The sequence below is a fragment of the Pithys albifrons genome, chromosome 4 (assembly GCF_047495875.1).
Source record: "Pithys albifrons albifrons isolate INPA30051 chromosome 4, PitAlb_v1, whole genome shotgun sequence".
NCBI lineage: Eukaryota > Metazoa > Chordata > Aves > Passeriformes > Thamnophilidae > Pithys > Pithys albifrons.
The window spans coordinates 79,616,518-79,642,768 of record NC_092461.1 but is presented as its reverse complement, the minus strand read 5'-3'; the positions used below and the strand labels follow the sequence as shown (position 1 = coordinate 79,642,768).

General features: G+C 37.0%; 1 protein-coding gene across 4 annotated transcripts in view; it reads left to right on the top strand.

Moving 5' to 3' along the window:
• The window catches only part of DLGAP1 (DLG associated protein 1), a 423,046-nt gene that overhangs the window by 157,052 nt on the left and 239,743 nt on the right, over nt 1-26,251 (top strand). For 3 of the 4 annotated variants that reach the window (XM_071554753.1, XM_071554749.1, XM_071554750.1), the window contains exon 1: nt 2,933-3,037. The exons of the other annotated variant lie outside the window; for it this stretch is intronic. The gene's annotated coding sequence lies outside the window, so the exon portion shown is untranslated. Of the gene's footprint in view, nt 1-2,932; nt 3,038-26,251 lie in introns of those variants that run through there. 4 annotated transcript variants of the gene reach the window in all.

Sequence of the window (26,251 nt, the reverse complement as noted above, 5' to 3'; positions counted from 1 at the left end):
GGATAGGCATACACAAATAAGAACGACTAAAAGCAAAATGGATGAAGAATTAAACAAATTTTAAAACTATTAAAAAAATATTGATTTAGTTTGGACTGTTGACGTGGATGGGATCATGTGTAATTGTGCTAGTTTAAAGGTAAACCAGCAGGAAAAATTAACTCAACACAAGAAAGATTATAAATCAGAGTTACAATTTAATAATAGTATTACAATAAATACAATGACACAAGGAGAAATTGGTTTTAACCCACAAAACCCAGTATGACCCACCACCCTGGGGTACAAACCCCACGTGGTTCCCCCAAGAGCAAAATAGAAAGAAGCGAGAGACCTGTTGGCGCAAATGAAAATCCCAGTCTGATCGAGAGTGGTGGTCTCAAGCCGGTTGAAAGTGATGGCCTCCTCCTGTCAAGGTCCTGCTGTTACTCTGGATCCAACAAGTGGTCCCCCAGGTCTTCTTACCCCACTGCTTATGTACCCCTAGAGAGCACCCAGTCCATCCCCCAGGGCGGGAGAGTCACACAATGGGTGATTAACTCTGGGAGCCCTGGGGTATTTTTGAACTGTTGATGGCCCATTAGCAGCCATGCCCCTCCAGGCTGGGTGTGAAGGTGCTAACAACTCCCTGGGCAGCTGCTGCAAATGGTCCATTGTTCTTGGGAAATTAATAGAGGGGGTAGAATACATGGTCTTTGATCACCCCCACACAGTGATAACTGGTCCCACCTGCTAACTAGGACAGTAATACAGAGCTTGAAGCACACTACTCTGTGGCCATCTCTGAAAACTCTTATTTATGTTTTTATATTCTTTTCAAATTGTATCTTTTTTACACTTTAGACAGTGGCTTACAGTGTGCTTAACGCTTGTGTGATGCAGGTGATGTCTTTACATTGCTTGGCTTCAGTGTCTCTGTCATAATGAAATACATCTGACAAGTTAAAATTTCCCTTACCCAAGCAAATGCCGTCAGCTGAGGGAAAGCCACCTGAGCCCAGCTTCAGCAAGGTTCTCAAGCAAGTCTTCAAACATGGGAGTTTCAATGGCTTCAGAGAAGTCCTAGCAACTGAAGGCTCTGCATAAAGACCTGCCCGATTTGATCCACTAGAAGATTTATATTTTTAAGCTCCCTAAGATCTTGTAAGAAAATAATCAATCCAACTTACTTTTTACAATTAAATATATCCTATCAATTTTACACTCTCACAGAAAATCTGAAATGGTTATGGTGTAGTCAATATTGTAGTCAAATTAAAGCCTTTCTCAAAAGAGATCCTGTCAACAGGAAATGTATGCATTTCTGAGGTAATTTAAAAGCAGTTTCTGATTCTGTACCTCTCTCTTAATCCCGTAATTTTATCATCCTATTTTTCTACTTTAAACATACTTTTCCCCCCTTTCTGACACAAAAACCTGCACAACCAACCAAGAAGGACCAACTGTGCAGAAAGAACTGGAAATTTAGTTTTAGAATTAATCAGAAATACACTAGTTATATACTTCAGAGGATAATCAGGCCCTCCAAGCCAACTCTACAAGAAGTGCTAGTGGAATGTGTTTCTATCCTAATATTAATTTTAGAAACTGTGAGCCAGTGTCAGAAGTTAGTTCACCTTGGAAACGAGACTGAGTATAAAGAGAGTAACAAAGGGGAAGCTGCAGCCTTCAACTGTTTGACTGTTTTAAGGGTCAAGGAATTCACAGAAATAACCTTCTCTTGTGTGTAGTGACTGTTCCTGTTCTCTTAATGATCACTTGGAAGAAGTTCAATTCAAAGCTTTTTACTAAGGTGTGCATTGCCTTCCAAAGGAATTCGTTCATGGAAGTTTTCTAGCCTATGGGAAGTGTGACATCAGACTGATTGGGTTGGTGTCTTGTAGTTTTATAACCATGAGTTTGTAATATTTGCAGGTTATTTTGCTCTGAAAATTTTTACTTGCTTTTTCTGACATCTAATCCACAATAGTTAATTGTGATGTGTAAAGGTGTTTCTTTGATTAAGCATAATGAGATTAAAATAGCTTAGGAACATGTGAAACAAGTTGTAGTGTAAAATCTTCAGTATAGTCTCAAGCTAGTATCAAAGCACCCTTAGCCATACATTTTATTCTCTTTTAATATGCTTTAAAGTAAAAGTTTGATTTGAGATGTTAACTGCATTTACAAGACAAAATGTTCACACTTATTCTGCCTTGTACTTATGAATTGTTCACATGAAAAGAAAGACCAAATAAAATAGACTAGACCTTTAGGTGATGAGAAACAAAACTTGAAATAGTGAGATGACTCATAGAGTACAAATATAGAACACAGAGGAAAGCCATTTATTTCTGTTAGTCTGAGAAAGTAGTACTGGAGAAACAAAAGGGGAAAACATACATATCATTTTCCTTACAAGAGAGAGAAAATGGCTTGGAGATAAGTATTTTCAACTTACGTAATTTTAAAAATGCATTTATTTCAATGTACAGTTTCAGTTTTGTCCACTACCCATTGAATGCTGGAGGGGAAGCACTGTGTACACAGCTGGCTGGTTGTTCAGGTTTTCTTACCATTCTCCTCTGCTTCTCCAGACAGAGGCAACAGACTCCATGGTGCTTATGTAGTGTGAGAAAAGGTTCTAGAAGAGTGATAATGGGGGAGAGATGAGCTTGCAGAGATATACTGAGGCAATCGCATGTAACTAGTCTTTGCATCATTATACAGTCCAGCAACATTATACAGTCAAAATATTCCTTTTTTATGCTTTTTTTCTTGCAAGAAGGGAGTGTGATACCATATAAAAATCTTGCTATGGAACATTGATATAAAACCTCTCAATATTGCTATGATTTTTAATGAATACATAGATACTTGCCGTGTTAATATTTTTACCTTGTTTCAGGCTAGTAGCTTTAACTGCTACACTTTGATTGTGTTTCAGAACAGTCAAGCATCAAATACTGGAACTGACAACTGAATTAAAGAGTGCACGAAAAATCTCTTCCCTCTTTAACTATTGAAACAAACTAAAATGGAAAAGTGACTAAAGGAGGTGAGTCCTTTCTTCTTATTCTTTGATCATTCTCCTTGATCTGTCTCTGCATCTCTTCATTTTTCTCCAGATTGCTTCCTGCAAAGGCAGGGAGCCAAAGGATTGCTAATTCTGAACTGCTTTAAAGGAAATGAAGGTAGCCTAGAAAATTATATATATGATAACCCATCTTTGTACTTACCTAGTTGCCAACTAATGACAGTGTTAATACCAGGTGTCTTTGAATGTTGTGGTAAATGATTTTCACAAGTCTGACATGAACATTAAAATGTATCATATAAACTTAAATGCTGAATAGAGCTCCATAGGGCTAGATGTAGCATAGCTGTGGAGAGAGTGTAGGGAATATAAGAGGAAATGAATGATCTGACATAGAGGAGCATAACAAAACAGAGAGATCAGAGCCAAAAATGAAGTACAAAAACAGTGCTGAAATGGCCTGGAGAAGCTCTACTAAGGAAAGAACTTCTTATTCCACACTTTCCACAGTTATTTCCTTTTTTTTTCTATTTATGTCATTTGGTTTCTTCTTTACTTTAAGAGGTGACCTGATAGACATACTGAAGATAAGATAAGGGGACCTCTAGTTTCTTGAACACTACTGGAATAGCAGTGAAATGCCTACATATAATGAACTATTGGTATTTCCCAAAGTTAATGATACTGAGACAAATTAAAATTGGTTCCATATCCTGTTTCTTTATTATCACATGGCAGAATTAACATACATGCACTAGGAATGGGGAGAGTTTTTAAATTTATATGTCTTTTTTAAAGGGTGTTCATTCTGCTTATGATTTGATATGATTTTAAAAGTGACTCTTTACAGTTCAGTTACTGAGAATTAAATTGTAATTTTAAATTAGTATGTTAATCATGTAGTGGGTTATAAGTATATTAGTTTAGTTAAGTATGATATTGTACTTCAGTTTGTAAATTTCCCTGAGTGGATCATGAGTTTAAGATACTGAATTAAATGTTTTACATTTCAGGAATACTCTTTGTATCACTCGAGATTTATATTTTTCATTGTTTTCCATTTACATAAAAAATTTCCATTTACATTAAAAATACAATTTCTTACAATTAGAATGCTATCTAATTTTCCATCAGTAACAATTGCTTTGTATTTTAGTAAACTTCATGTAAGATGAGAAAACAGCAGTGTGCTGCAACATTGTCATAGCCATAGAACTGTATCCAGGATGACTTATTACATATTGAAAATATGATTCTGCATGTTATGTATGTAGTATACATATATGTATTTCTATATTTAAGTATGTATTTCTAAGGTACATATACACTAGGAAAAGTGGTGCATTTTCTTGACCAAATAGGACTTGGAACTTGTGTGTATTTTTTAACTTAGGAATTTTTTTTTTGCAGTGATACATTTGCTTACCACTTACATATATTTGTATCAATTACTATGTATTTTCATACACAAAAAAACACCTAGCCCCTCATTTCCTGGTGGTTTGCGTAAAGCAACCATTTTCATTAATCCCAGCATTCAGTTCCGAATGGCTGTGCTCAACTTTGGTTGTTGTACCTATGCTCCTGGATTTGGGCATGTGTCTTTTTGAACAGTCAAGGAAGATAAGAATGACACAGGAAGAACATAATTACAGCCGTGCAGTCACCTCTGCAAAAATTAGGAAATGCCAAAACACATATTGCCAGTTCAGACATATCATGACAGATGCTTTCCAGCAATGTCATGCACCATTTTCTGCCTATACTTTTACTTGAAGTTAACCTCAATATAGATGCTTTCCTTTTATGATTTAGAAGTAAACTTGTGATATAGTTACATGATTAAATTTGATCCTTGTGGTGTTTTATAAAGTCCACCTAGTCAGTCGATCCACCCAGATTTGAGTAGGGTATTTATTTTTTTTGGATAGGGTTTTTGAATATATATACAGACACACACACTACTAATACATCAACTCTCTGCATACTCAAAAGAAGCAAAGGCATCACTACTTGGAATATAGTGTTGGGAGAAGAGGTATAATGGAATTTTGGTATTGGAGAATGCAGAAGGAAGCAATTTTTTTATTGTAAATACACTGTTAGAACTGCACATGCACAAAAAATATTTATTTTAGAATAATCTGAATGGACAAAATGACAGAAAATAAATACTCCCTTAAGGATATAGTTCCCTCTCAGAATAAACAGCAGTTTCTGTGAAACTTCATATCAGCTTATAGCCCTTCTATAAAGAGAACTTTTTGCATAGGGCAAAAGGATGCAAGGTAGAGGCATAAGAAATCTCTTAACAAAGGAATACAAAAGCAAATATTATGCTGTTGAAGAAGGTATTTTGATTAGAGATACATTTTTTAGAAAGAGCAGGGTGTGGTCCATTTATTTTCAACAGGAATATGTTGTCAGTATCAAGTTGGACTCGGTGATCTTTGTGAGTCACTTCCAACTAAGAATATTCTGTAATTCTGTGAGTATAATGTTACTCTTTTGTTGTGAATTTTGTTCAAGTGAGGTGCAGACAGAACTTAAATAGGCCATTAAATCATATATGTATATCATCAGGCAGAAGATGACTAGGCTTTGAGAAAGTCAGATAAGGAAAATCTGTATAAAATGTGTTAGGGATGCAGACGAAATTGGACTTTAATGAGAGCAAACAAAAGAAATATAACTCATTTTCAAGAGTGAGAATGTATGGAAGTAATTTTAACCTTAAGATCTTCTTGTCTTATTTGGAGACCAGATAGTGGATGCTTTGTATGATCTAATTATGCAGCAGTCTCAGGCTCTTCAAAATGTTGTTCCTTAGGGGAAAAGGACAGGAGACATAGAGAAAAAAATACCAGTTAAAATATATTATGATCTTTGATGCCGTACAAGGGAAAGGATAAGGTATTTTACTAATAATCCTGGTGCAAACGTAACAGCTGTAATGAGAAAAAATAGAAATATTACCTCGGGTAAAGTATACTGAGAAGGCACAAAAGCTTAGATGAGGCAAAGGTACTGCAATCAAATATAAAGGAAAAAATGGTTTTCAAGTACTAATGGAAAAAACTGATCATTACTTGCTTGGAGTATTTTAAAGAAAAATTTAGGCAAGACTTTTTATTACAGCTCTAATTCCCTGGTCAGTTACACAAATCCTGTGAATCAGAGAAAAGAAACTAAACTGACTGTGAGATAGACAGGTGATTTGCCTGTCTATTAAATAAAACAAGACATTTCAAACGAAAACACATAAAGGCATTTCATATATTCCTAATACCTCCTCTACTTACGGGAAAACCAAATAACAAACTAAAAGACAAGGATAACTCTTTCAAGTGTTTTTTTCACCCAGGGCCATTTGGAAGTCCAGGGAATATCCATAATGTTGTAGGATGAGCTGGATACTGAAATCTCGTGGACACTTCTTAGATTTGAGTGCTATAGTGATGACAATAATTTCCTAACTCTGACAAATCATCTGTGTAGAAATAAGGAAAAGCAGTTACAGAATCATAGAATCACAGAATGGCTTGGGTTTGAAAGGACCTTAAAGATCATCTAGTTCCAGCACATATTATGTAGGTGGAGAAAAGATCAAAAACTTCAGATAGGGAGGTGCTGAGATATAGAGTCAAATATTGGATCAAAAGTTTCATTACCACTATAAATAAACAATCAGTAACAACTAGAACTACGGAGGCTTATCTTTGAGTAATAAACAATTGTGAGGAGTTTGCTTACAGAAGTTAAATATGTATAAACAATGTCAAGGTACAAAACACAGTCTATTATTTATTTTTTAAACTAGTGGGGTTTTATTTTAAATATTTACTTTATTTTTTCATAGTATTTAAATAACAAAGTAAACAGGTTGATAGATGAACAGATTTGGAAAAAGAGATAAAGTAACTTCGAGGCAGCATTGCCTGATTCTCATCCCATATCCCATTGCCCTGTTGAGTTTCTAGAAGATAGGAGAAAAAGTGAGGATAAATACTTGAGCATCTAGTCCTTTTTTGTTTACTACACCTCTTCTTCCTATTAATCCTATGGAATGCTAAATGATCTTTTAATTTGAAAATACCTGTCCTTGCGACTTTCTTTTCCAACAGTGGAAGTCACAGCTAAAATAGACCTGCATGTGAATACATGGCTGTTGAGTGACATCCCTGAGACAAGGGACATAGTATTAGAGATAAGTAACATTCTTGTAAGATCCCTCAGAAGAGGCCATCCCTAGCTCAGGAAATACTAGAATTATTCAAACTTTTTATTCAACCTTTCTATGCCTTGACATACTTTTCTTTATAGTCATATATTTTCACTGTGGCTCATGAAAGTGGCTCAATGAGCCTTTGAATTCACTCAGCATGGCTATTTTTGTTAGAGCATACTACTAGAAGTAGATGCCTGTAAGAAGCTTGCATGGTGAGTCAGAAAGTAATAACACTATTAACTCTGGGAAATGGAGTATTTCTAGTATTCCCATAATTCTGTGCCAGTAAAAAATGTCAAGTTGAGCACAGTGGGAAAACCAGTTTAGTGCCATGGTATATAATCATATCACTGAAATTATTCACCTATCTTAGAAACACACCAATCTACGGAACTGGTACTGGTTTTAGGGTGCTGGTGCGGGGAGAGATGCCTTTTTTTGGTTTGCACTGCACATCATAAGCAGACATAGGCTCAATGATAAATATCTCACCATCTCCTGATGGCTTCATGGAATCAACGACTGCACATTTATCCTCACACCAGCAAGAGTACAGGAAGCATATCTGCCCTTATATGGTCTTTCTTTATATTTTTATGCTATTATAACAACTACAGCAGTAGCATAATTAAAAAATATGATTCAGATAATCCTCTGAGATCAGTGTTGTGGGGATGGAATTGGCACTGTGTAGAATATAAATTAGTCCTTACTGGATAGTGAAAATCTGGCCAAGGTATGTTAGTAACCTCTTCCAACTAATTGGGTAATACAAAATTATGGTCTTCTGAAAGCTTTATTTTATATGAAACTCTGCCATATGATTATTGTTTGCTGCTGCATTCTGTTTTATTTCTATTGTATAGTTTCTACTTACCTTTTATTTTGTTGCCAGCTCTTTTAGCTACAGTCTACAGGCTGCAGATACGGTTTAAAAAACCATCTAATGATTTGGGAAAGGGGCAGTGTAGTAGTGGATCACAATAGGGATATGGCAAAGAATTCTAGTATTCAGGACTTGTATGCTCAAGAGAGACCACAGTCATGTTTGGATGCAGTGACTATTTTCTCAAGACCGAAGGAAAAAAAAAACAAGGAAATCAGTTTAGCAAAGTATCATTCATCAAGAGCAAAATGTACAGTCATATTATTGAAGGTTTCTGAATTGTCTTTGCTCTTAAAGCAAGAATTTATCTTATGACATTGCTGAAATTTAAGTAGGCTAGAAGTTTCATCACAGTGTTTTTTATTTTAAAAATGAAATATTTCAGTGTTGCAAAATCAACACAATGAAATAATTTGCACCTAGAATTTATGAACTGTCTAGGAAGTTCTTCAAACAACTAAAATTCCAATCTTCAAGTCCTGGAAATCAGGACAATTTCAAGGAGTGAAAGAAAATATAAAATCATCAAAAGTCTTGAAATAGTTTAGAAATGGGTAACGTGATAAATACTGAGGAGTGTGAGTTCCTTAAGTTTTAGATGAATTTGTATGTAAAGTAACATTCTGTATGTCCTGTATTGATATAAAAAAATATTATGGTTAAGAATTAGGCAGTGTAAGAATAAAGGAGTATAAAATGGCGATATGATCCCGTAAATCAAATTTCTGAAAAGGTTTTTGAGGGCCTGGTACATTACCAGCTGTAACAGGATTCTGCAGGTGGTAGGTTAACACACTATTCAGGATTACTAATATAAGAAGGTCACCTTTCTGTTCCAAATATGGCCACTCCAGGACTTATATTTCATTAGGTACTCATGGGTGAAAAAGTTGTTGAAAATGGGAGACTTTGGGAGAAGCCTCATGTTGGAATTTTATATGGTATTTCACCTAAAAAGCAAGCCATATGCTGAACTGCCTATGTAAATAAGTGCTGTAGCCTTAAGAACTAATTAATGAAATCAGAAATGGCTGCCGCCGATTTTCTCAGCAGATGTGCATGGTCAGCCAATTATGAGAAGCTTCGTAATATAAACAACATTGTTAGCCAATAATGAGTGCCAAAGTGTCAAGCACCTGCGGAAGGTTACAGTCTTAAAGATGTATTTAAGTGTGTGTGTGTATGAATAAAGGAGCCTGTTGCTGCTAACTTCTGTGAAGTCGTCTCTCAGGTCCAAAAACCCACCTTTCACGGTTACAGCCTCAAGATTGGTTCAAATGGGATTAAAAATTATTTCTGGTTTGAATCAGTACTGGGGGAGGGTGTGGAGTTGCAAAACACCCTCTGTGGAAGGCAGCATAATATTGATCTTCTGAGACCCGTGAGTATGACAGAAAAGATCCAGTACATGGAAGTTAAACTAGATGTGGAAGCAAAGTGCATATTTTTTAACAGAAGTAAATACACATTGGAACAATTCACCAAGCAGTGTTGTGGGTTCTTGTAACTTAAAAGATTTCATCTGGAATTAAGTCTAGGATTTCTGAAGCAATTTAGCGAATTAGATGCTCAAACATCCTTGAAATGTACTCATTAAGTTCTCAAAGATCTCTTGGGTTTCTCTAGAAATGCAGTGGAGCTAAAAGCAGTGTGTTCCTTCTGATTCACAAGTGGGACATGTTGGGAGGCACTGTGAAGAAGTATGAGATGGTTTCTGTAATGTTACACCATGGGTTAGACTGTATTGTCCCAGTGGCCTCTTTTTTTTCACAGTCAGTGTGTTTGTTATTTGTATGTGGGAATAGCTAAAGTGTTCTGGTCTAATAGGAGCTACTTGAGATTGATGTTGCAGTACTTACACTCCATCTGTTTAGAGATGACTGTGATTCACTCATGTTACAGCAGGATGTTATTTCACCTCCATTCTGCTTCTGGTAGGGGAAAGACTGAAAGACTAGGCCTGTGTGCAGAGATGGCATGGAGGTGAGACCTAAGAAACAACTTTGTGTCTGTTAGGCTCTCTGCAACTGGTCGCATTGCCAAAGCAGAAATGGTCAGTCATGTTTCAGGACCTGCTCTGTGATCTAAGTGTGTTGACCAGAGGAGGTGCTGAAATATGAATTTAGACAAATTAACTAAGCATTTCTCGGTTTTCTATAATATTGCCTAAATAAAGAATTCACTTCAGACCATTGTTTCTCACCAGGAAAACTTTGATCTTAAATGAGTATGTCTGGCTGCCTCAATTTTACTTTTGAGAGAGTTTATGTTGATTTAGGGGCTATATCAACATGTTAAACACCCAGTCACTCACCGACACAAGCAGTAATTTTGCTGTCACTGGACACTGCAGCCCTGACTGCAAAAATGATTTCTTTTCTTTCATTTTTGCACTTGCCTGACTAAGGGGTCTGCATGGCTAAAATACATCTGTTGTGTAAAGTGCATCTGTTATCAGTAAAAGTACTGCTTGCATTCCTAGCATTACTTTTAAGAGAGACCATCTGAAATCGGATGGTCATGGAGAGCAAAGTAAAGCTCACTTATGAGTGAAGTAGATCACTGTATTCCTTGAATCAAAGCTTGATTCTATCTTAAGTTTTGTTTAGTCACAAAACTGAGTTTCACAAGGTTCTAGAAATACAAATTCTGCTTGGTATGGATTTAAATATGGAAACAATTGATGTAGAAAAATTAGTAGTCTGCTTGTGCTTATTAACACTTACTGGAATTATAACTTATGTCTCCTTCCTAACATTTTTTTGAACTTTTTGTTGTATAAGAAAACTCAGGGTAAAAATTGGTTATATTTGTATAAAAGTGATTTGAGTTCAATACAAAATACAAAGATAAATAAGTGTTTATGTAATAGTTGATATATCATAGACATATTAGAAATCTGTGTATCCAAGACATCAATCTGATAACAGGATTATAATATGGGATTCCTTGGGCTGTATAAATATATAAAACCTGTTTGTTGTCTTTATAAAATACTTATCATTACCAGAATACAAATTATACAGATGAGATTGCTGTACTTCTCATCCTTATCACGTAGCTCTTCCACGTGATCAATCAACTCCAACAAGGGGATAAAGCAATGTGTATTTTAGACAAATTACTGATGCCAACATCTGTGTGTCTTCTTTGTGCAGCTTATCAAAGTTCAAACTAAAAAGCATCTATTGTGATACACAATAAAGGAAAAAGAATTAAGTAAGCTATTTTTAAAATACATTACATTTTGAAGATCAAGACATTCCAGCCAGGTACTTGAGGTGAAGGTGCCCAACATGCAAAAATTGGATTGTTTTATTTTAGTGACTGACAAAATGAAAGTGCAGTGTTAGCAGTTTGGGATTTTTGTTTCTATAAATGAGCAAGTAATAACGCCATTTAAGTCATCTAAAAAGTAATATATGTCTCTGTTAACATCAATAGCTTTATAATGCAGCAATTCGAATTATATGCTCTAATTTGCTCCCGTACCTCAGAGAAGCGTCATACTTTCCTGGAAGACTGTTGTGATTTTAGCTTCAGAGCACTGCATGGAAATTCCCTCTGTTCTGGAGGGTGCACTGCTTCCTGATAGGTAGACCTTGTTAAAATTAGGGTTTTAACAAAGTAAAAATTGGGGTATGCTGCTTTATGATAAAATAAGTAAGTTCACTTCTTGATTTAGCCAAATGAGTTTGAGAAATGCTTGCATAGAATGTCATGCAGTTTTTATATCACATTTCCTTACATTAAATTATATATGCATGTTTATGTATATGTGTATAACTAGTTTCCCCCAGCATTTTCTAAAAATAACAAATAAATGTAATTTTTTTTTCTTTCCTTCTATTCAATTTGAAAATGTAACTCAGAAAGTGTGCTCAAGGAGATGAGGCAACATAGCTGTTCCAGGAGGTACAAAATGGACTGATTAGGTCAAAACATATTTTCTTCAATATACAATGTGGAATCTGTCCAAAAGCAAAATAATACTAGGCAGGACTGAAGGCAGTCGGTATGACATCAAGAAAGACAGAGAACTGCTGGGCTGAAATGTGACTTGAACTCAGAGCTTCTTAGATGTAAGATCAGAAGCAATTCCATATAAGAGGGGCACATCTAAGCAACTTCATAGGCAATACAGCTATTTTAACTCACAGAAAATAAGAAAGTAAGTGGGCTGTGATTCTGAAACCAGTACCTCCATGCAGGTGCAGTTGGACCACTGTAGGATCATTCTTAGTGGAAATTTGTAACAAGAATGAACTTTGTTCTGCAACAAGATTTCTGATCTGGCTTTGACACTTTGATACTTGCTGACACCGGGTAGGTTTCTTTCAGTATCACGAGTGTTAGTGTCTTAGAGCAACAATAAGCAAAGAAGCCCATGCTATGGGGAAAGTCTGATAGAAACAGATATAACAGGGCATACATAGTTTTAGAAATTATCTAATTTGAGAGAGTGTCTGTTTTAGGTTTAGGCAGTTTCATACCTTGAGACTCTTGGGGTAAAGAATTGATCTCTTGTTGAGAAAACAGAAAGTAATGGCTGCATCCTGATACTCTTCTACTACATGAATTTATTTATCCTGCACTTCCTGACTGTTGTAGCCTTCAACAACATGGTGAGTTTTTTATTTTGCATTACTAATCTTTACTGCACATGATACTATGGTAAGATTGCATGCTTGTACTCTCTCTTTTCTGAGTAATTGGTTAGCTGTCAGAGAACGAGAAAAAAATCATAGCAATCATATTTAGCTCTTAAATTCTAAATTGTTTCATATATTAAACATCTGTCATTATATGTACAGCTCCGTACAGCTATTTTATTTTGATTACATTTACTTTCTCAGAGGTCTCCTTATATTTCAAGAAATTGATTACAGAACCATAGAACCATTTAGTTTTCAAAAGATCAAGTCCAACTATTAACCCAACACTGTCAAGTTCAAAACCACTAAACCGTGTCCCTAAGGGCCACATCTATACATCTTTTAAATACTTCCAGTACTGGGGACTCAACCACTTCCCTGGGAGAATGTTCCAGTGCTTGACAACCCTTTCTGTGAAGAAATTTTTCCTATTATCCAATCTAAATCTCCCCTGGCATGATTCAAGGCCATTTTCTCTTGTTGTGTCACTTGTTACTTGGGATAAGAGACCAACTCTCACAATCGCAGAATCAACTAGGCTGGAAAAGACCTCTGAGATCATCAAGTCTAACCGTTGACCTAACACCATCATGGCACTAAGTGCTGTATCTAGACTCTTCTGGTCTCACCTTACTACAACCTCCTTTGTAATTGTAAAGATCAATAAGGTCTCCCCTCAGCCTCCTTTTCTCCAGGCTAAATAACTGCAACTTCTTCATAAGACTTGTGTTGCAGACCATTCACCAGCTTTGTTGCCTTTTTCTGGACATTCTCACATTCTCAGTGTCTTTAAGGTGTGGTCTCACAAGTGCTGAGCACAGGGTGATGATCCCCTCACAAGTTCTGCTGGCTCACACTATTTCTGTTACAAGCCAGGATTCTTGGCCACCTGGGCACTGCTGGCTCATGTTCAGATGGCTGTCAACCAGCCAGACTCTCAGGTCCTTTTTCCTTTGGCAACCTTCCAGCTACTCTCTCCCAAGCCTATAGCATTGCATGGGACTGTTGGGACCATATGCAGGATCTGGCACTTGGCCTTGCTGAACCCCATGCAGCCTGTCCAGATCCGTCTGCAGAGCCTTCCTGCCCTCCAGGAGATCGATCAACACTTGTGCCCAGTTTGGTGTAATCTCTTAACTGAGTGAGGGTGCGCTCAACCATCTCATCCACATCACCTGTAAAGATATTAAACTGGACCACTCCCAATACAAAGCCTTAGGGAGCAACCTATTCTCCTTCTGAAGCTCTGTCACTAAGTAGAGAACTTCCTCCACCTGGGTGCACCTCGCACAGGGATGCTCACTGCTGCCAAAGGGTACTGCCCCAAAAGCAGGGAACAGCCCTGCAGCTGGCATTGGGGCAGCGGTCTGTTCCCACCAAACCTCTGTCTGGGCAGTTGCATCAGCCTTTTCCTATGTGACCTTCCAGGTGGATTACTTTCTGGAAACATATACCTGGCATTAATCAAGTTATCTGGTTTCAGCTTAGATTAGGTACTTGATTGGTAATTAAAATCCAAATGGTAAAACAAATTGAGAATGACAAATGCAGTTTATTGAATCAGTAGACGACTGCTTTCCTGTTCTGTCTCCATTGCAGTTCCACTTTATTTACTAATTATATGCAAACTAACATTATGTTGTGGCTCTTAATAACAATTTTGATATTTCATCAGAGAGCATTCTTGGTGAGAATTATTTAAATGGATTGGTGGAATAATTTCTATTGTTATGGTCACTGATAATTTGTACTGCTACACAGTCTGTCAGACTGTTCATTTTATGTATGATTTAGACATGAAAACCTATTTATTTTCTGTGAGCAAATCTTGGATAAATTTAAAGCTTTACTTTTTACAGAGATATGACATGGTATTCTTTTTTGACTTTACAAAATTAAATGACTTCTGCTGAGCAGGTAGACCCATATGAAAAAGGAGGAAAAAAATTCTGACTTCAAAATATTACTAGTGTTGGTTATCCTTCTAAATGCATATTATCTTCTGGTCTTATTCATAGCTACAGCAGTACTAAAACAAGGGTTGTATGAGGCACAAATGCTATGTTGTTTTCTTACAGGAAAACAGAATGCAAATTTTTGGCATATTTTTCAAACTTGAATTATTTATATATCAAGCATTACTCTGGCAAATCCTGATTAAACTTATATGAATTCTCTTAATCTCTTCAACAGTTTACCCTGCAGTTTTTAGTAATCCTCCTGACTCACCCAGAATCTATGAAAGCTAGGACTTTCATATGCATATATTTAGATCCCTAAATCTCTGCAGCTATATTGAAATATATTCCTTTGCTAATAATAAAAAATCTTATCTCTTTATAGGTAGGAAAATAAGGTATTATTTTGGTGCAGAACCTTTTAAATTGGTTAATTATAACAACTCAGCAATAACACAACTGAAAGATCTGATTCAGATAATCTTTTTAGTTTGGTGTTGCCGTGATGGAACTTGCACTGTACAAAATAAAGACAAATTTGTTCTTGTAGATTAGTGAAAGTTGTGGCCAAGGTACATTAGTAATGTCTTCCAACACACTGGTATGTAATTATACAAAGTAATTTTATTTTTCTGTTCTGATCATCATGACAGTACCTGATACACTGATACATGTTAAGCACCTAGTTTCCTCCATGTCCTCCAGTGTGAGGAGTGATGTGAGGGTCCTGAAAGTGCATGGATCTCCAATAGGACAGGTACTGTTTATGGCAATTTTAGAGGGCCAGTAAGTGTCTCAGGAAGGCAGGTTTTTTGTGGAGTATAAAGCAAGTGGTTGAGTAATCAGTGTCTCTTTGGTATCAGATAAGACTGGAGTCTGCAGTGTTTGAAAGACCTCTGGGAAATGGGAAAGTTTAGGGGGCTACTAATAGCCTTTAATTGCTTCCACAGATGTTAAATCCAGGTGTTTCACAGGACCCAGTTAATACAGTGTTTCTGCTGTTGCTGATTCCCATTAGCATGCTTGTGTCCTGTGCTGTTACCCTGGGCTCATGATTGAGGTAGTCTTTTGCTGACTGGATAAAGCCAAAGAAAGCTTTCTCTACAGTGAGTGGCATTCTCTGGGAAATAAATCTATTGCTGAGCACCATTAATTCAAACCTGTCATCATCACTTAGCCCACAAATAGATTGTGTCAGTGGTAGTGTTGTGATTTTGGTTTTCAACTTTGATAGCTGACCTTCTGCTTGGAGGTATAATGTAAAGCCTGTCAGAGAAGGTGAAGGGTATTAGCCTGGAAATTATTATCCTATGGATAGCTAAGGATCATCTATTTACCTAAGCATGAATGAGTGTTAAATTGAGCTAGAAAAATCAGCAATGTAATTGATAAATGTTATTGCTTACCACAGCGCACTGTTATTTATTTTGCAATTTAAGTAATATACAGCTACCCAGAGATGGTATTGATGGAAATATAATAACCATGTCTATAAATAGGTATTTTTCTTCAATGCATATAATGTTATTTTTCCTATAAATTAATTACTTTTTTAATTAAAATGTGGGGGTACTACCTATTGCACCAATTCTGAAATGACTATTTAATATCAGTCATGAGTTTATTTTCCTGCATCATAGACGCTCTTTAATAAGTTTCATGATTTACTTTTTATTCTCACATTCTTTTCACAACTGGCATTAGTCAGGGTGCTGTGGATGAGCACATCTCACCCTGAGGTAACTCGTCCAAATTCAGTGGTTTAGTCTAAGATAGTTGTCTAGGCTCCGCCTTACACCATGGAAATAGCAGGAAAAAAGAATGGTTTTGACCAAATCCCTAAATGAGGACAGATTACTCTGCTCTCATTGCTAGATAAGTCTGTCTCTCCAGCTCAAGAGGAATCACTGGCAAAGAGCTGAGAACAGGTGGTGATTTTTAAGAAAATGAATCTCACTGGGAGTTTTTTAAATTATTGTTATTCAATATTAGACTGTTTTTCGCAGAGCAGCTGAAAGAAGAACATTTTGATTAAGCCCAGAACTTATTTCTGGTTGTGTGTGGCTTTCCAATATGAGTTACAATATGTAACTTTGTCATCCATGTGTTCTCAAATGAATAAAGAAATGCAACAGCAGAAGAAATTACCTGAAAGCAGTTCTGCTTCATAAGAGAAATCTCTCTTTCATTCCCTTTGGTTGTTCTCAAAACACAAGTTACAAAAACCAATCAGACTTGCAGTATCTCTATTTTACAGTGTATGTTCTTTAGAATAGAAATTTTATTCAGAATTTTTTCATTTTTTTCACAGACATAATTGTCAAAAGCTTTTTTGGTCCAGTCAAAGTACTGGAAGGCATGTACTCTAGTATGTGATGTACGTTTGGGAACCCTGGTCTGTGACATTTAATGCCAACATCTTGAAAGTATTCTTCAAATGTCTTCTTTCTCCTCCATGGGGTTTAAACAAAGGAGTTTTCTTCAATGAGGTGTCTCCCCAGGGTATTTTTTCTACTTTTGAGAACAGGAAAGTGTTTGGTAGCCATTTTACTTATGTACTTTTCCCTTGGCCTGAAATTATCTATTTACCTATTATGCATTGTTTCTCCTTTCCATCTTCCTGCATTTTCAGGAGTTAAGGAGTATGGACCAAGTGCTACCAGTCACCCCAGCCATTTCTGTTCGCAGGATATTCTCCTTGAATTGCTTTTGTCTAGCAGCAAACAATTTTTTCTACTCACTTTTTACTTCATCCCAGTAGGGATGATTCTTCCCCTAAGAGAGGATTATTTTGCTTATGCAATTTATCCTGTAGCCAGGCCTAATAGTGAGGAAGTCACCTCGTCTGGATTATAGGGACAGGAGAAATGGGTTTGCAGAAGACCAGAGCATTTGCCATAGCTTGAGCCTCTTACATAACAGAATTCAGGGTTGCCTTTTTATGATAGAAAACAGATTTTCAGGGGAAACCTACATTTCCTGTTTAGCAAGAGAAAGTTCAGTTACAATAGAAGAATAGCTGAACTTCAGAGGAATAAAAATACTACCACCTCTTTCTTTAAATATCCTCTTCCATAAAATACAATTTACTATACAAAGTGCAAGTCTGGCAGTTCTCTGAAGTGCAATGAACTGTTTCCTAACGCAAAATGTTAATAGGCCTAAGAACCTGCAATGCAGGGTATACTCTTATGGTAGACTGTAATCATCCCTTTTTTAAATATTAACATTTGTCATTTCACCTTTTACATTACTGCTATGTAATCTCAGACTGAAAAATTGCTATATGCATTTTTCATAAGATTTGTGTATCTAACGGTGAGTTTGTAGACCACTTTAACTTACAGTAGCAAATACTGCTACCAAATATGTGATATCTGATTTGTTCTGAAAATTGTATAACTTGACAGAATGTATTACTCAAACTATAGCTGAAGTGGGATCTAAATGCTTCATAGGCCCTTAGAATGGATCTGAAGGGTGCTGGGCAGGAAGCTACGGTGGGGCATGAAGTTCACTTTGCCTGCATTTAGCAGATTCCTTTTTTCTTTCAACTTTCATACTAGAAAAACCAAGGCACATGAAGGTGCTATACCTTTGTATTGGGAAATATATTCTGTAGAGCTAGAATTTAATTATTAATATTTTTTACTGGGATTTTTCTTATTGCTGCTTTTTCTGGTTTTGCTATAGAGCAGAACCTATGTGACAACATACTAAAGCTGTTGTGTATTGTTAGTGAAAATAGAACAACTTATAATTTGGTCCTAAAAACTAGGACACCTCAGCAGTCTGTCCATGCTTAATAACTACCATAAGTTTTGACCAGCAGTCCAAAAAACCCATTTATGCACATGTAAAGGCATCCTATTTTTTAATTTTCAACTTGGTATTTATTTTGTTTGTATTTACTTTGTAACAACTCAACCACAGATTATTTTGTAAACTCCTAACTGGCAGAAGAGCAAGGGAAAAGGATTTACACTTACTATATGAAGTGTATCTGTAATGTACGCAGGTATGTTATGTATGGTGTCCTATTTAGGCTGCAGTGCCTAATCTTTTTTAATCATCCTCTCCTATTCCCATATTATCACAGTTTGGATACCAAATGTCACACTTCTGCAATGTGCAACCAGGCAACATGGCTGCTACTATATTTAACGCTTTCACTAGTCCTAAGTAATGCATGCTTATAGATAGTGTTTATTTAAAAAAAAAAAAAGGTGAAAATAATTACTGGATAATAACAGGGAATAAACTGAGCGAGAAGTAAAAGTCACACAGAGCCTTTCATATTGGTTTCTGTCAGACTAAAGATTAAATGTATAATCTTTATTGTTTGCCTGCTCCATTTCCAGAGATGATAAGAATCTACTTTTAATTATTTCATACAATTAATTATAATATTTGATAGTCTTTAAGGAATTAATTTGATTGATTGATAATATTTACTTGCAGAGTAAAATCTTCAAGTAACCATAAATGTAAATTCTAGGTAAATTGTTATTTTTGCTTTGTCAGTGTTTTTCAAAAGCAATGCTTAAAGGTATTGTTTCAATTTTGAGGAAGTGTTTTTAGACTTTCCATGAAGAATGCCTTCTTGATTGAATGCATACAGTCTTGATATATTGCATGTTTCTTAGAAAATCCTTCAATAGAAGTATCAGCTGTAATTCCTCGAGTTCTATCACCATTCAATGACTTTTATTTTACTTCTTAAATAATTTTCTCTAGTATGAGTCTACCTAAAGGGATTATTAAAATTCAGAGATATTGAATCAAACAGAGCAAGAATGTTTGTGCATGTGCTGTGAAAGATAATAAGCAAGAAAGTTTATGCAAGCAAAGACTGTCTTGTTTTATATGGATGCAATCAGAGAGCTTTTTCAAAGCACAGCTACTTTTTTTCCACTTTATAGCAGAATTTATGTTGTGAGCAATCAATTATGAAAGATTAGATAATTATTTCTAAAAAGAGTAATTATTAATCAATAATGTTACTCCACAAGTTCAAATTACTATGCATAGGAAAATATAACCTATAACACAGTCAGTGAAAACAGAACTGGGGGAGTGATACCACACTGCCACAGACTGAGAATCAGGAAAGTTCTGGAGAGGTAGGACAGCTAAAAAAAGACAGAAGAAAATTTCTTGCCTCATTAACATTTTGTTTTATAACTTTTTGTCCTCAGTAGGCACTAATCTTCCATTCTTTTGGGGAGCGAGTTCTTTATCCACTTTGATCTTACTAACGTAGAATCATAGAATGTTGAAGGTTGGAAGAGACCTTAAAGATCATCTAGTCCGAAATCCCTCTGCCATGGGCAGGGACACCTCCCAGTAGAATCACAGAATGACTTGTGTTGAAAGAGACCCTTAAGTTCATCTAGTTTCAACCCCCACCTTAACATGGGCAGAGATGTCACTGGCTAGATCAGGTTGCTCAGGGCACCATCCAACCTGGCCTTGAACACTTCCAGGGATGGGGCATCCATAACTTCTCTGGGCAACCTCTTCCAATGCCTCATTTACCCTCACAGTAAAGAATTTCTTCCTAACATCTAATATAAATCTCCTTTCTTTTAGTTTAAAACCATACCTTTTTTTATTACTAGCTCCCCCTTTATTATGCCCCCTGGATGTACTGGAAGGTCACAATAGTGTGTCCCCAAAGCCTTCTCTTCTTCAGGCTGAACAACCCCAATTCTCTCAGGCTGTCTTCATAGGAGAGGTGTTCGAGCTTTCTGATCCACTTTAGTGTCCTCCTCTGGACCCTCTCCAAATGTTCACATCTTTCTTTTGCTCAGGACTCCAGAGTTGGACACAGTACTTCAGTTGGGGTCTCACAAGAGCAGAGTAGAGGGGGAGAATCGCTTCTCTTGACCTGCAGGCCATGCTGCTTTTGATGCAGCCCAGGATGTGGCTGGTCTTCTGAGCTGCAAGTACACACTATTGGTTCATGGTCAGCTTTTTATCCACAAGAAACTCTAAGCCCTTTGCTGCAGGGCTTCTCTCAATGAGTTCTTCTTCCAGTCTGTGCTTATGTTCGGGATTGCCCCAACCCATGTGCAGGACCTTTCTCTCAGACTTGGTTCACCTTCATGAGATTCTCACTGGCCTGCTTCTCAAGCTTGTCCAGGTCCCTCTGGATAGCATTTCATCTTTCTGTTGTGTCAGCTGCACCACAAAGCTTGGTGACATCTGCAAACTTGGTGAGAGTGCGCTCAGTCTCACTAACTGTGTCATTGATAAAGATATTAAAGAGCATTGGTCCCAGGGCAGAACCCTAAGGAACATCACTCACCATTGGACTTCATCTGGACATAGAGCCAATGACCAAACTCCTCAGCTGTGTCCATTCAGCCAATTCCTTATTCACCAAATAGTCAACCCTTCAAATATCTGTCTCTCCAATAAGGAGAGAGAAAATAAGGATGTCATGTGTGACCATGTCAAAGGCCTTACAGAAGTCAGGGTAGATGGCATCAATCAGTCTTCTCTTGTCGACCATTGCAGTTACTCCTTATAAATGGCCACCAGGTTGGTCAGGCACAATTTGCCCTTAGTGAAGCCATGTTGGCTGTCTTGAATTACTTCCTTGTCTTGTATGTGCCTTAGTATTGCCTCCATGAGGATCTAGTCCATGATCTTCCCATGCACAGAGGTGAGTTTCACGGGCCTGTATTTCCCTGGGTCTTCTATTCTCCCCTTTTCAAAAATAGGACTGATGTTTCCTTTTTTGCTGTGACTGTGGACTTTGCCTGACCACCATAACGTTTCAAATGTGATGGAGAGTGGCTTGGTGACAACATCAGCCAGTTGCATCAGGTCCCTGGGATGTATATCATCAGGCCCCATAGACTTGGAGATATTCAGTTTCATCAAGTGTTCCTGAACCTGCTCTTCACATATAGTGGAAGGGACTTCACTCCCCAAGCCCCACAGAGAGGTTCAGGGACTGAAGAGATGTGGAAAACCTGACTGCCAGTGAAGACTGATGTAAAGAGTCTTCAGACTTCTCCATATCCATTGTCACCAGTTCTCCTTTCTTCTTTGTCTCTTCCCACTCTTTTTGGCTTTTCTTTTTGGATCTCTGTATTACAGAATCCATCCTTGTTATTCTTCACATTGCTTGCTAAATCCGATTCTATCTGTCTCAGCTTTCCTGATCCCATTCTTACACATCTGAGCCATGTCCCTGTACTCTTCCCAGATCACCTGTCCCTGCTTCCTCTGGTTGTTTATTTCCTTCTTAGTCCTCAGTGTGAGGAGCATATCCTCGCTCTGTCATTCCATTTTCCAGCCTACTCTGCCTGAATTCTTACACACCGGGATGGAGAGCTCATGTGCTCTAACAACATATGGGCAGAGAAAATTGTTCAGAGTCACTAAGTGTGTAAGGATGAAATAAATAGGGTTAGCTGAAAGATATTAATACAACTCATGTGGCAGTTATTCAATAGAGTGCTTGTTTCTTGGAAACTCATCTTTGCAAATTGAAAACAGATTGCAATAGCGCATTTCCTAGGGAAAAACAGAGGCTCTGGGATATGGAATAATGACAAAACAATGGCAGATCCTCATGTAAAATGAGAATGGCAGGATCACAGCAATGGTAATGTGGTCTGAACATTGATTCACACAAGCCCTTGTCAGGAATGTTTATTAAAATAAATGCGTAGTCTCCAAGGTTTAGTACTTTCATTGTTACTAAATGAAGAAAATTTGTTCTTAAGTAGCAATTGCTCTTTCTTCTGCTTTATAAAAGCCATGTGCTGACATTCTACTAAGGCATGAACATCATTCCAAGTCAGTGCACTTTTTGTCCTATACATGGATGGCTTAAAATCAAAAAGTCAAGGCCACGATTAATTCAGTGTGTCTTTAATATTTCTTGGGAGGAAAACAGGGGTAGGTCAGAAAGAAAAAGATGCTCTAAACATGTAAGAAATATGTGTATCTTGGAAATCCTAACATTTTCACATTGTTTCTTAAAAAGGACCCTTGTGACAGTAGGATACATTAATCCCACTGTGCAAATATTCAGTTTGTTACTGGATGAGAGCTAAAGTGGTAAGGAAGAAAACAAAAGAAATAATTTTTAGAATTTAGTGTAATTAAACATATTTTTCTCATGTGACAGTCACATAAAATTAGTGTCCTTGTAGATGTCATTTGCATTAATTTCCAGGTTTGATCTAGAAACCTATGAATTTCAAGCAGCCTGCTGCAGAAAAAAAATCGTTGAAATACATGAAAGTAACTTGGTTTTAAATATTAACTGTGCAGCAAAATGATTGAAGACTGATGCAGAATGGGGTATGGGCACAATTTCTAGCTGAAAAATTCTGATAGAATGATAGCATTATGAATCCATAGATTATTTATTTTGAATGATTTTATTTGTAGTCAGGACCTTAAATATGAACACAGAGAATTGTCATCTGGTTGCCCAGCTATTGGGAAGTCTCGTATCCTGTATAAGAAAGACATCCAGGTGCTGGAACATGTCCAAAGAGCAGTGAAGCTGGTGAAGGAGCACAAGTCCTATGAAAAGTGACTGAGGGAGCTGGGGTTGTTTAGCCTAGAGGAAAGAAGAGTCATGGAAGACCTTATCACTCTGTACAACTGCCACAAAGGAGGCTATAGTGAGGTGGGGGGTTGGTCTCTTCTCCAAGGTATCAAGGCATAAGACAAGAGGAAAAAGCCTCAAGTTGTGCCAGGTGAGGTTTAGTTTAGGTATTAGGAAAAAATTCTTCACCAGAAGGGCTGTCAAGCATTGGAACAGGCTCCTCAGGGTGCTGTTTGAGTCTCCATCCCTGAAGGTATTTAAAAGATACATAAACATGGCATTTGGGGACATGGTTAATGGTGGACTTGGCAGTCCTAGATTAACAGTTGAACTTGATAGTCTTTTCCAACTTAAATATTTCTGCAATTGTATGAATTTGGAAGTTGTGTTCCAAAAAGTAACTTCTCCCATATGGAAGTGGGAATCTACATTAACAATAAAGATAGAAGACATTGCTCTAAGACATTGCTCCATCTGCATTAACAATGTAGATGGAGCAATGTCTTAGAGCGGAACCCTTCTATCTTTATTAACATAAACATTTCTTTAAATATATATTTCAAAGTGGTGCTACATATTTCAAATCATCTTAAACCATATTGAGCCAAAATACATCAGTTACTAATACAAAATTTTGAAAAGGCAACAGATCTCTGGTTTTTCATCTGTCAGGATCATTTGCTCCTTTCAGCACATGGCAATTCTGTCTCATTTCTCATTATGACTCTTACGTTTTTCTGGTCCTCCTCTTTGCTGCTACCATAACTGAATTCAAGCATGACCTGATTTTTCTGTGCTTTTTATGCATGCTTCAATAAATGTTCATTTTCACTGATTTAAGGCTTTTCTTGTATTACCTTACACTGTTTTTTACTGCAGTTTACAAGAGGAGTTGCTGTCAGATGATGTATCTACATAATGTTTGGAGTGATATATTTCACTCAAGAGTCTTACTCTTTGCATTCCTCCTCAAAAGTTACCTCTATCATAAAACAGATGTATAACTTCTATCACACAAAACTTTGATGGTTGCTAGGTTGCTCTTATTAAATGTTTAGTTTTTGAGGGCAGTCATATACTAACTTTTCTTCTATGCCTTATCATTCTTGGGTTCAGAAGTGACTGAATCCTCTTGTTACTAATTGCCAGTATTTGTCCAGGTTGTGTTTTGTCTTTCCTCGCATCTTGTTCAGTTGCTGCAGGCTGAGTTTTGACAGTATGGGGAAGGACTGGGGTCATGTTCTAAGAATCCTACATACTTCATATTGAATATTTTTACAAAGTTATTTCCTCACTTTCTGTCCCTTTTAGTGCTATTACACTGTCAGTCTTTCCTTTAGTCTAAACATTCACTAATTTCAGGTGCATTCTCACCCTTGTTCAAATAGCAGCAATCCTTTGACTACTCATTCAAGTTTCACAAATGGAGGTTTGACTAGGGAGTTGAGGCCGTGTAGATCCGGTGAAGATGTGAAAAGACAGGGAGTCAGATGAATTTAGTTCCCCTGAGCTCCCTATAGGCAGCTGCTGCTACAGATGTGGAAAAAAAATCCTACATGCAAGTAGTCACTGAGTGCTCTCTTCTCTGGTGTATGGTTTTAGATGCAGAATTTTGGAAAAGTGCTAGAGGGAGCCAATTCAGGGATCATTCTCACTCATATAAAGATTTTGTGAGACATCTTTAATTGTTGTGGATCAAGGTTGAAGTCTGAAAACTTCAGAAGAACCTTTTGGCCAAATCCCTCAAAAACTCAAAAAAATTCCTCTGGGTTTTGTAAGGCTGGCTGGCTTAGGGAACAGTAGTGAATGCTGTTCAGTATCTACCCACTAGGGCCTGATTTAGATGTTTTTTGTGATTTTATAATTGATGAAAAAAGGCCATCTGGTCTTTACAAGGTTCAGTTTTATCTTTCTTTACACTGCCTTTTCTCTAGTTAATCAGACTTAAATGTTGCATTGCAGAAAGGGAAAAACCGTGACCATCAGACAGTAAAGTTACCACTGCTCTCCTTGTCCATGCAGTTGTGCTGTTGATCTGGCACCAATGGCTTAAATTTAAACTGCATTGAGAAACACTTTGAAAACCTTTTAAATACTATGAGTGGTTTTGTGCTTGCTTCTGAGATTCTTAACCAGTACAGCTGTCAGAAATGGTACAGAAAAAGAAAAATTAAAGAAGCCAAAAACCAAAAAAAATGGCTTAAGTGTTCTGGTTTCAAAACACAGAAGTGGAAATAATTTTGAATTAATTTCCTTTTGTTTTGAAATTGAAGACAAAAACAATTGATAGAAATTTCAAATTCTATGAAAATTTAAAAATACTCTGATGGCTAAATTTTTTACTGTTGCTTCTTCTACTCTCTATATACGCATTCTCTTTCTACCCCTAAATAATAAAAAGTAGAAGTCCCTGTGTGGTAAAACAAATATTAGTGAATATAGGTGAATGGAACCTCAGAGCTGGTACTCATAAACTACAGTATGAGGAGCCCTGGTGGGGCCCAGGGGATGTACCCTACCTCCCCATTACCCTTCCGATCTGAAAATCAGCACTATGTTAGCAGATCAAGACAGACCTTATTTGCAGTGGTTGACCTTTGTTTGCCTCCATCCACACCTGTGGTTATGTCTTTTGTCCTGGTATCTGGCTCAGCCAAAAATCAGTAATGCATGGGGCTGAAACTCACCTTTTGGAGAGGGTGCTCTTTAGAGTGACCTTATGTCTGCTCTGCTCTTGTTGGTCTGAGTGAGCTCTGGGAGAGTAAACTTGCCCTTGTTCAGCAAGTAGCATGGAAGTGAAACACTTAAGAAGTTGACTGAAGGAACTGCCTCAAAAGAGCATTCATAAATGCTCTAATAGAACACTGATGTTATGTCCGGATGAAAATGAGGATTGTGCTCCCCTCCTGCAACACAGGAATGCACAAGGT